This window comes from Triticum dicoccoides, chromosome 7A (assembly GCF_002162155.2).
Source record: "Triticum dicoccoides isolate Atlit2015 ecotype Zavitan chromosome 7A, WEW_v2.0, whole genome shotgun sequence".
Taxonomy (NCBI): domain Eukaryota; kingdom Viridiplantae; phylum Streptophyta; class Magnoliopsida; order Poales; family Poaceae; genus Triticum; species Triticum dicoccoides.
In genome coordinates this window covers 715,566,680-715,578,915 of record NC_041392.1, presented here as the reverse complement: position 1 = coordinate 715,578,915, position 12,236 = coordinate 715,566,680, and positions in this window count along the sequence as shown.

The window sequence follows — 12,236 nt, the reverse complement described above, 5'->3', positions numbered from 1 at the left end:
AGCCCGCATCGCCGCTGCTGCTTCCCGCCGGCTACGACTGTCGCAGCCACGACCAGAGCAACCATCTACTCCGGGCATGGTGCGGGCCTGCCCTGGCGACGAGCTCGCCGGCGTGGTGCTGGTCGGCTCCGGCGACGTTCTTGCCGGCGAGGACCCGATTGCTTCTTTTTTATTTTTCAGGGACCCAATTGCTTTTTATTTTTTTAGGGTCCTAATTGCTTTTACTTTTTATTGTAGGCACCCGATTGCATTTCAAAACATATTTGGGCTCCACCTGTCATCTTTCCCTAATCTCTACCTACTAATAAACCAGTGATTGCTTCTGGTCATCCGTCGTTAGTAATTTTGCACAAAAGTCCCTCTACTTTTGGGTAATCAACCCGCAGTCCATGATTAAGTGAACAACGTTTCGCTCAGCATGTTTTACATAAAAACACCTAATATTTTACATAATCAGCTTGCAGTCCATCACCATCTCTTTCCTCCTGAGTCCGGGCGCTCCAAGCCGGTTCCGAGCGAGATGGGGCCGCTATGCAAACGACGCCGGGCGCGGCGGCGGCGATCTCCGGCTAGATCCGGTCGGGGAGGCGAGGCAGGGGCCTGATCCTGTTCCGGGGACGGCGTGGAGGCAATCTACGAGGCGCGGGAGGAGGTCAGGCGGCGGGGCTTGAACTCCAGTGGGCCCCCTTTTGATGGACAGGGCCGCCCACATCGCCAGCGACTCCCCGGAGGATGACAGGGCCTCCTCCTCCGCGTCCTCTACCGATTCGGCCTCCTGGCGCTCCCGGCCGCACAAGTGGATTCACCTGCGGTGGTGCCGGCGACCGTTGTATGCTCTGAGAGGAGACGGCGGCGAAGCCAACGGCAAGGGCGACAGTGACGACGTGCAGGACCTCGCGCTGCCACTGGGGAGATGTCCCTCGCGACGGTTCTCGCCCAGGTGAGCGTCTCCTCGGGTTTGGCCACTGCTCTTGTTCCTTAATTGGTAGGCGGCCCAAAGATTTGATTTTTCCGTGCCTCGTGCGGTTCTATGGATTAGTGCCTTGCTTCATGGTCCCTCGATTGCTAATTGAACGACGGCCGGTGGCTAGCTGATGTGGTGGCCGGTCTCTGGCTCGCGAGCGTCGTGGTGCTCGAAAACTCAAATCCCTCGAGTGGTGCAAACTCCGCATCATGGACGACAGGCCGAGCGCCCGCGGCAGCCAGCCGTCTGATACGTCTCCAACGTATCTATAATTTTTGATTGCTCCATGGTATATTGTCTACTATTTTGGACATTATTGGGCTTTATTATCCACTTTTATATTATTTTTGGGACTAACCTATTAACTGGAGGCCCAACCCAGAATTGTTGTTTTTTGCCTATTTCAGAGTTTCGCAGAAAAGGAATATCAAACGGAGTCCAAACGGAATGAAACCTCCGGGAACGTGATTTTCGGAACGAACATGATCCAGGAGACTTCGACCCTACGTCAAGAAATAAAGGAGGAAGCCACGAGGTAGGGGGCGCGCCTACCCCCCCAGGCGCGCCCTCCACCCTCATGGGCCCCCTGTTGCTCCACCGACGTACTCCTTCCTCCTATATATACCTATGTACCCTCAAACGATCAGAAACGGAGCCAAAAACATAATTCCACCGCCGCAACCTTCTGTATCCACGAGATCCCATCTTGGGGCCTGTTCCGGAGCTCCGCCGGAGGGGGCATCCATCACGGAGGGCTTCTACATCAACACCATAGCCTCTTCGATGAAGTGTGAGTAGTTTACCTCAGACCTTCAGGTCCATAGTTATTAGCTAGATGGCTTCTTCTCTCTTTTTGGATCTCAATACAATGTTCTCCCCCTCTCTTGTGGAGATCTATTCGATGTAATCTTCTTTTTGCGGTGTGTTTGTTGAGACCGATGAATTGTGGGTTTATGATCAAGATTATCTATGAACAATATTTGAATCTTCTCTGAATTCTTTTATGTATGATTGGTTATCTTTGCAAGTCTCTTCGAATTATCAGTTTGGTTTGTCCTACTAGATTGATCTTTCTTGCAATGGGAGAAGTGCTTAGCTTTGGGTTCAATCTTGTGGTGTCCTTTCCCGGTGACAGTAGGGGCAGCAAGGCACGTATTGTATTGTTGCCATCGAGGATAACAAGATGGTTTTTTTATCATATTGCATGAATTTATCCCTCTACATCATGTGATCTTGCTTAAGGCGTTACTCTATTTTCATGAACTTAATACTCTAGATGCATGCTGGATAGCGGTCGATGAGTGGAGTAATAGTAGTAGATGCAGGCTGGAGTCGGTCTACTTGTCTCGGATGTGATGCCTATATACATGATCATACCTAGATATTCTCATAACTATGCTCAATTCTGTCAATTGCTCAACAATAATTCGTTCACCCACCGTAAAATACTTATTCTCTTGAGAGAAACCACTAGTGAAACCTATGGCCCCTGGGTCTATTTTCATCATATTAATCTTCCAATACTTAGTTATTTCCTTTGCTTTTTACTTTGCTTTTATTTTATTTAGCACCAAAAAGTTCGTAAATGCATAGAGCTATGCGTCTCTCTAGGCTTCATCTTCAGGAGGAGGCATTGAGAGGACTCCAAGGATGAATGCATCTATGGAAGTTGTTGGAGCTGGTGTAGTGGCAACTAGAGGTGGCACTGATGCTGTGGCTACATGTGTTGATGTAGTAGCTCTAGTGTCGGTCACTGGCACTGCAGCAGATCTCTGACCTCTTGGCACTCTCTGAAAGGCATCTGTGGTAGTCTGCCCTTTCCTCTCCCCAGCTGCTTCCTGGAGCTGCTCAACAGATGTCTGAATCTCTATCACCTTTAAATCAAGATCATAAAATTTGGTCTCAATGATCCTTTCCAAGCTCTTTTGGTTCTGAGTCGGGGTGGCCAATCCTTTCTCAATCCTCAAGGTTGCTTGAGTCAGATATCCAAGTTGATCTCATTTGGTCCTGAAAAACACTTGAGATGCCTCTTCAGCACTTGGCATCTTTGCAGCTTTCTCACCTTTGACTTTCTTTTATCTTGTGCTTGTGCAGATGTAGGATCTTCTTCAGTCATGACAACAGTGTTGTCCTCAAAATCTGGTCTCAAGGGTAGATGCTACTTATCTAACAAGTAGGTGTATGTGCCCATCTTGGAGTTGATGAGCATCTAAATATGTGGAGCATACCCACATGATCTCTTTTGATCTTCAGCTGTCCTCTTTATTGTTTCCACAATCAGGCTCATGACTTTGAATTTCTAGGGCACATCAAAAAAATGCAGCAAGTTGATGGAATGGCCTCTAATCATCTTGTGATCTCCAGATTTGGGCAAAAAGGTATGCCTCAATATAGTGTTGATTGTGGCCAAACCAGATAACAGATAATGAATAGAGCCTAGCTTATGAGTTTCCAGGGCTTTGTCAGGAATCTCCCTGTACGTGTTTGCCATTGAGTTGTGGTCTTTCTTCTTCTTGACATAGACATCCAAGTCATCCTCATGCTCTGCAGGGGCATTGATCAATTTTGCCCACTCAGCAACTGTTGATTGGTACCTTGTACCCTCAGACACCCAAACAATTCTACCATCAGGATAGAAGTGTATTGTGGAGTAGAATTGCATAATAAGCTCGTCATTCCACTTAGTGAGTTTCTGACCCATAAAGTCATCTACTCCACAAGATCTGAAACTTTCATGCACTCCTGGGAAGTGATATTCATCCTCATCAATGTATTTCCAATCTGCCCACTTCATATCACAAACACTTGGCTTCTTGTCAAGCAAGATGGTCTCATAGAAATCCTGCTGCTCTTTGGTATGGAACCTGTAGTCCACACCAGTCCTTCTCCTTACAGCATATGGATCAGATTGTCTCCAAAGTCTGAGACCTGCATCCTTCCTGATGTTCATGTCTTCTGCCACTGGATGACTGTCATCATGATCTGGAATCTTGGGTTTGAGCTTCCTAAGCACTTGGGCTTGAGCATCTTCTTCATGAATCTCAGGCACTGGGGCCTTGTTCTTCTCAGCAGCAGAAATATTCCTTGTGCTCCTCTTGGGTGCAGTCTTCGGAGCTGGAGCAGAAGCTTTGGGAGCTGTCTTGGACTTAGAAGGGGCAGCCCCAGACTTGATGGCACCTCCCATCATCTTTTGAGATTTCAATGTCGGTGCAACATATTCTTCTTTTTCTTCTGGATCTTCCATCGTAGAGGATCTTCCAATGACTTTGGCCACAGTTTTCTTGACCCTTTCTTTACTTTCCTTGCCCTCTCCAGCAGCCTCTTCAGCATTTAACTTGGAAGTTTCAATAGTTGAGGCTCTGGCTTTTAAGGTTGGCACCCTCTTTGCAGGATCCTTCTTATGCATGCCAGGCTTTGTTGCAGCAGCAACATCATTTTCCTTTTTCAGCACCTTCTTCTTGGAGCTGACCTCTTCCTCAGCTGCAACATAATCCTCATCCTCTGAGTCCGAGTTTCTCTTCTTCCTTGTCCTTATAGCTTCCTTGGGCAAGTTGCTTTGGGTATTCCTGCTACCCTCATCATAGCTACTAGAGGGACTAGTACCCTCACTCAGATTCATCTACTCTTCTGACTTATTCTGGCTATCACTCTGATCAGACATTCTGGCAAAGCAAACTGGCAGCTGACCCTGTGAATAGTTATAGATGATATAGAGTGGATAAGCATCACAAAGTGTAGAGTTTTGGCAAAACAAATGAGTCAAAAACTTAGTTTTAGTTTTCAACAAAAAAGCATTTCATAGCTACCGATTTGTTAAACTCGGTCATACTGAAGCAACTTTTGGAATCTAAAATAGTGAAATCGATCAGACCGAGACACAGTTCGGTGACTTCGAGATTGCTTGGGTTTCACAGAGAGTTGAACTCGCTCACACCGATTTGCAACTTTCGGTCAGACCGAAAAGTGCAAGTGCAATGGCCTAGGCCAAATCGGTGAGACCGATTTCCACAACTCAGTCGGTCCGAGATGAGTTCGGCGGAAACCTAACCCTAAATTTTCGAATCAAACCTAATCTAAGGGATGTTCTTGCTGGACAGGATGATATCATACATGGTAAATAACATGGCATTTGCTTTGTGCTAAGAATCGGAGTAAGGAACAACACAAAGTTTCGTACTCATACCCTAGTTTGGTGATGAGCTTGCTACGGCGTCAACAGCGGGGTTGAATTCCGTTGACGGCGACAGAGACTAGCGGTGGGAGGTCATTGGCGACGAGAGGACGAACCGGAGAGCTAAGGCAGCAGAGCAGGACATGCGCGGGCTGAGGGGGTTTGGAGAAATTTCCAAAATTCAACCCGACGGTATATATATCCTGACCCTGCCAGTGTGACCGAGTGGAACAACTCGGTGGCACTGAGATGCAGAATCACAAGCGGTTACTGCAACTCGGTGTGACCGAAATGTTCTAATCAGTTGCACCGAGATGGAAAACCTAGATCAACTCAGTGAACTCGGTCAAACCGAAAAGGATGAATCGGTCAAACCGAAATGCAAAGAGAGGTTTTGGAAGTTTAAGTCTATGACGAATCAGGGACTCCAAGTGCTCCTCACACAGAGTGTTCGCATCTGACTTGATCAAACTTTGTGATGTAGCATGAATAGAGTTTGAGACGAGAAGAGCATAGATAGCTAGAGGAGGTACTTAGGCATTCTTGTCCATCCATTTGGCAAAAGAAAAAGAGCCAAACAATCAAAGCAACAAATCGATGTCCTCAAATGAGTAAAATATGCAACCAACATGCTCACACAATAAAATGGCAAATGAAATATGTGTAAAATATGCAACTCTAGCATCTATCAAGCAATTGGCGATGACTAGGTCATCTATATATGAGTATATTGACTTAGGAGTCAAATGAGAACATTTGATCATAGGTCATACTCATCGTTTAAGCACAAGTGGGGTTAGCACTTTTACATAAAGCATTGTTGTGTTCACACCATTAGAGTTGCTTTAGCTCAAATCTTAGAGTAAAGCTCCCCTAGATGTGATATCCCCCCCCCCTAAGAGGGATGAACTAACCTTGGGTTTTGTCGATGATGATTTCATGTAGATGTTGAAGATGTGGATGCTCAATGTTGATGTAGATCATTCGGAGCAATCCATTTGAGTGAGTTGCACTTTCAATACCTACACGGGTTAGTCCCACAAGGAACAAACAAAGATATCCATGGACATAGAATGAAGTTCATACATGATGATGTCCATGAAAGCATTAGGTTACCTTGTCCCTTGTCTTACCAACAAGAGGTTTTGTGACTCCTTTAACTAGTGCAAGATGTGGAAGTTGCTTGCACTTGTCCTCGCCAAGATGATATGAGTGAAATTTGTTGGCAGAGTCACCCTCAAGAACTCTCTAGTTCTTCTTCTTTGGGATCCACGTCATCTTGATGGGAATCCTTGGATTTGTAGTCGTACTTGATTAATTAGAACTTGATGTTGTCTTGGGAACCCACTTGACCAAGGCCTTGGGAGCTTCTTCAAATGCATCAATCTCCTCTTGAAGCTTGTCCTTGCCTTTTTTCTTGTGGTCTTGTGGTGGAAGATCATCTTGAGCTTGTGTTCCCTTGAAAAAAGTAGGATCATACTTCTCTTGTTGAGGAAGAAACTTCGTCTTGGGGTATTGATCTTCTTCCCACACAACTCCATTGGCATTGAACTTTCGTTCAAAACCAACACCTTGATTCTTCCGGTGTCTTCCTTGCTTGTGTACAATTTCCTCAAATTGCTTACTTCCAGAAAGGCTCTTGTAAACACCTTTCTCTATAATTCCCTTCAATAAGCTATTTTCTTGCTCAAGTGTAACTTATCTAAGAGAATCATTAGTGGAATCAAGAGAACTACTAGAAGAAACAATATTGGATTTTACATGATCATTGTTACTACTAGAAGAAGAATATTTCTTGTTCTTGTTGCTAGATTTAACTTGTGGCATGTAAGTATACAAGAGTAAATGCTTGGCAATGTAAGAAGAACTTTTCTTGCGAAGATCATCATTGATTGCTTTTAAGAACCCATGCTCTTGCTCAAGGTTGAGCTTTTCAAAGCGTAGCTTCTCATGAGTCTTTAAAAGCTCTCGATGATCTTCCAAGGTAGTTTCATGAGCTAACTTAAGAGTGTTTAGTTCTTTAGTTAGATGCTCAAACTCTTTCTTATCATCGTCATTCGTTTTATCTTGATTAGCATGATTAATAGCAATTTCATCATAGTTTTCATCACTAGAGTTGTCAACAAGTAAATTATCATCACCTCGCAAGTCATCTTCATCACTATTGAAATCAACATACTCGGGGTGTGATACCTTTGGGCCTTTAGCCATGAAGCATATTCCAATTCCTTCATTTGGTGAGTCAAATATGTCATAGGAGTTGGTTGACAAAAGTGCTAGACCGGCAACACCTTCATCTTGAGTATATTCGGAGTCGGAGTGATAACTTCGATTGTCGGAGTCGGAACCGGATACCATTCACCAACATGAGCTTGATGTCCTCATTTTGTGTAGCTCCTTGATGACTTGTCCTTCCTTTTTGAATCCTTGCTTCTGCAAGAGGTTCTTAGTTCATAACGATCATCTCTACTCCTTCTCTCTCTTGGAGGTGATTCTTCTCTTCTACTTCGCCTTTTGGGTGAATCTTCTCTTCTTTTGTAGGGGGTCGTACACTCATTTGAGTAGTGTCCGGGTCTTCCAAAATTGTAGCAATTACGCTCACGACTCAAAGATATTTTGTCATTGTAGGACCTTGTCTTGGAACTTCTTTCTTTGTTTCTACTCTTGTAGAACTTGTTAAAATTCTTCACCATTAGGCTCAATTCTTCATTGAAGGCTTGTTTCTCACTTGATGATGTAGGAGCATCACATGAGGCTTTGTAAGCACCGCTAGACTTGTCGTGAAGCTCTTCTTTATCCTTGAGTGACATCTCATGAGCAACAATTCTTCCAGTCACTTTCGTTGGCTTGAGATCTTTGTAATTGGGCATCATTTTGATCAATGTGCACACAGTATCATATTTTTCATCCAAGGCTCTTAGGATCTTCTTGATGATGAATCTATCAGTCATCTCTTCACTTCCTAAGCCGGCAATCTCATTTGTGATGAGAGCAAGCCTAGAGTATATTTCAGCGACACCTTCACCATCCATCATTTTGAACTTGTCAAGTTGACTTTGAAGCACATCCAATTTGGATTCCTTGACGGAGTCGGTACCCTCGTGCATATCAATCAAAGTATCCCAAATTTCCTTTGCATTCTCAAGACGGCTGATTTTGTTAAATTCTTCGGGGCACAATCCATTGAAGAGGATATCGTAGGCTTGAGAATTGTATTATAACATCTTCAACTCTTCCACGGTAGCTTCACGGTTCGGTTCTCTCCCATCAAAGAATTCAGCTGGCAAGCTAGTACACATAATAGCCCAAATGGTGGGGTTATGTCCAAGAATATACATTTTCATCTTATGCTTCCAACTAGCAAAATTAGTACCATCAAAGTAAGGACCTTACGGTGGTAATTCCCTCGCTAGACGCCATACTCTCCTAGGTTGTGAAACCAAGGCTATGATCACAAAAGGCTATGGAAATTAAGGCAAATGGAGACCAAAGCTCTGATAAAATTTGTAGGATCGAAAGTATGTCTAGAGGGGGGTGATTAGACTACTTGACCAAATAAGAATCTATCCTTTTCCCAATTTTAAGTCTTGGCAGATTTTAGCAACTTAGCACAAGTCAGGCAATCAACCTACACATGCAAGTCTAAGAGTATAGCAGCGGAATGTAAATCATTGCATATGAAAGTAAAGGGAGGAGTTTGGAGGAAGCAAACGCAATGTAGACACAGAGATTTTTTACGTGGTTCCGATAGGTGGTGCTATCGTACATCCACGTTGATGGAGACTTCAACCCATGAAGGGTAACAGCTGCGCGAGTCCATGGAGGGGTCCACCCACGAAGGGTCCACGAAGAAAGCAACCTTGTCTATCCCACCATGGCCATCGCCCACGAAGGAATTGCCTCACTTGGATAGATCTTCACGAAGTAGGCGATCTCATTGCCCATACAAACTCCTTGGTTCAACTCCACAATCTTGTCGGAGGCTTCCAAGTGACACCTAACCAATCTAGGAGACACCAGTCTCCAAAAGGTAATAGATGGTGTGTTGATGATGAACTCCTTGCTCTTGTGCTTCAAATGATAGTCTCGCCAACACTCAACTCTCTCTCACTGATTTGGATTTGGTGGAAAGATGATTTGAGTGGAAAGCAACTTGGGGAAGGCTAGAGATCAAGATTCTTGTGGTTGGATTGGAATATCTTGGTCTCAACACTTGAGTAGGTGGTTCTCTCTCAGAAAAGGAATGGTAGAAGTGTAGGCACGTCCCGATGGCTCTCTCCACGAATGAAGAATGGGTGGAGGGGTATATATAGCCTCCACACAAAATCTAACCGTTACACACAATTCACCAAACTCGGTGGGACCGAATCATACAACTCGGTCAGACCGATTTAGTTCAAAATGTGAACGTTAGGATTTTCGGTGGGACCAACATGTCAACTCGATCGAACCGATTTCATTCGGGTTAGCATAATGTAATCTCAGTGAGACCGATCACATAAACTCGGTAGGACCGATTTTTGTAATAGGCAAACAGAGAGTTGGTCAGGCAAACTCTGTTGGACCGAATTGCTCATTTCGGTGAAACCGAAATGTTATGAAAGGGAAACAGAGAGTTTGCATTGCGAACTCGGTGGGACCGATCGCTCATCTTGGTTAGACCGGAACATTGCGAAGGGAAACAAAGAGTTTGCAATCCCATCTCGGTGAGACCGAGATCCCTATCAGTGAGACCAAACTGCTTAGGGTTTCTAGCAGTGGCTATGTCAAATGAACTCGGTGGCGCCGGATAGATCAAATCGGTGGGGCCGAGTTTGAATTTTGGTTTGGGACATATGTGGATATGAGAATGTGGTTGAGGACTTTTGGAGCATATTAGTAAGCATTTTGAGCAAGCAAGCCATTAAGCAACACCTCATCCCCTTTTAATAGTATTGGCTTTTCCTTTGGACTCAATGTGATCTTGGATCACTAAAATGAAAATGTAGAGTCTTGAGCTTGAGCCAATATGTGTCCTTAGCATTTTGAGAGGTCCACATTCCTAGTCCATGCCATGCCAATCATTGAACTTTCTGAAATGATTATCTTGAAAGAGCATTAGTTCAATGAGCTATATGTTGTTAGGAATTACCAAAACCACCCAGGGATAGTTGCACTTTCAGTTTGAACCACAATGTCGAGGATTAAAACAATCATGTATCCATTCCCTTTGTCTTGCGGTATTTTACTTGCCTGAGATTCGATCGTCGATATCATCATACCTAGTTCGATCTTGTTACTAGGAAAGTTCTCTTTACTCATAATGTAATATAATATCCCCATGACTAAACACATTAGGCACATGATTTCAAGCTACTTAGGATGTGTTGGGTAACGTAGCAATTTCAAAAAAATTCCTACGCACGCGCAAGATCATGGTGATGCATAGCAACGAGAGGGGAGAGTGTTGTCCATGTACCCTCTAAAGGAAATATGCCCTAGAGGCAATAATAGTGTTATTATTTTATTTCCTTATATCATGATAAATGTTTATTATTCATGCTAGAATTATATTATCCAGAAACATAATACTTGTGTGAATACATAGACAAACCAAACGTCACTAGTATGCCTCTACTTGACTAGCTCATTAATCAAAGATGGTTATGTTTCCTAACCATAGACATGTGTTGTCATTTGATTAATGGGATCACATCATTAGGAGAGTGATGTGATTGACATGACCCATTCCATTAGCTTAGCACCCAATCGTTTAGTATGTTGCTATTGCTTTCTTCATGACTTATACATGTTCCTATGACTATGAGATTATGCAACTCCCGTTTGCCGGAGGAACACTTTGTGTGCTACCAAACGTCACAACGTAACTAGGTGATTATAAAGGAGCTCTACAGGTGTCTCCAAAGGTACATGTAGGGTTGGCGTATTTCAAGATTAGGATTTGTCACTCCGATTATCGGAGAGGTATCTCTGGGCCCTCTCGGTAATGCACATCACATAAGCCTTGCAAGCATTACAACTAATGAGTTAGTTGCAAGATGATGTATTACGAAACGAGTAAAGAGACTTGCCGGTAACGATATTGAACTAGGTATTGAGATACCGATGATCAAATCTCGCGCAAGTAACATACCGATGACAAAGGGAACAATGTATGTTGTTATGCGGTCTGACCGATAAAGATCTTCGTAGAATATGTGGGAGCCAATATGAGCATCCAGGTTCCGCTATTGGTTATTGACCGGAGACATGTCTCGGTCATGTCTACATTGTTCTCGAACCCGTAGGGTCCGCACGCTTAAGGTTTTGATGACAGTTCTATTATGAGTTCATGCATTTTGATCTACCGAAGATTGTTCGGAGTCCCGGATGTGATCACGGACATGACGAGGAGTCTCGAAATGGTTGAGACATAAAGATTGATATATTGGAAGCCTATATTTGGATATCGGAAGTGTTCCGGGTGAAATCGGGATTTTACCGGAGTATCGGGAGGTTACCGGAACCCCCCGGGAGGTATATGGGCCTTAGTGGGCTTTAGTGGAAGAGAGGAGAGGTGGCTAGGGCTGGGCCGCGTGCTCCTCCCCCCCCCTAGTCCGAATAGGACAAGAAGAGGGGGGCGGCGCCCCCCTTCCTTCTCTCTCTCCTCTTTCCCCCTTCCTGAATCCTATTCCATCTAGGAAAGGGGGGAATCCTACTCCCGATGGGAGTAGGACTCCTCCTGGCGCGCCCTCCTCCTGGCCGGCCGCACCTCCCCCTTGTTCCTTTATATACGGAGGCATGGGGCACCCCTAGACACACAAGTTGATCCACGTGATCACATTCTTAGCCGTGTGCGGTGCCCCCTTCCACCATAATCCTCGATAATATTGTAGCGGTGCTTAGGCGAAGCCCTACGACGGTAGTACATCAAGATCGTCACCACGCCGTCGTGCTGACGGAACTCTTCCCCGACACTTTGCTGGATCGGAGTCCGGGGATCGTCATCGAGCTGAACGTGTGCTAAAACTCGGAGGTGCCGTAGTTTCGGTGCTTGATCGGTCGGGCCGTGAAGACGTGCGACTACATCAACCGCGTTGTGCTAACGCGTCCGCTGTCGGT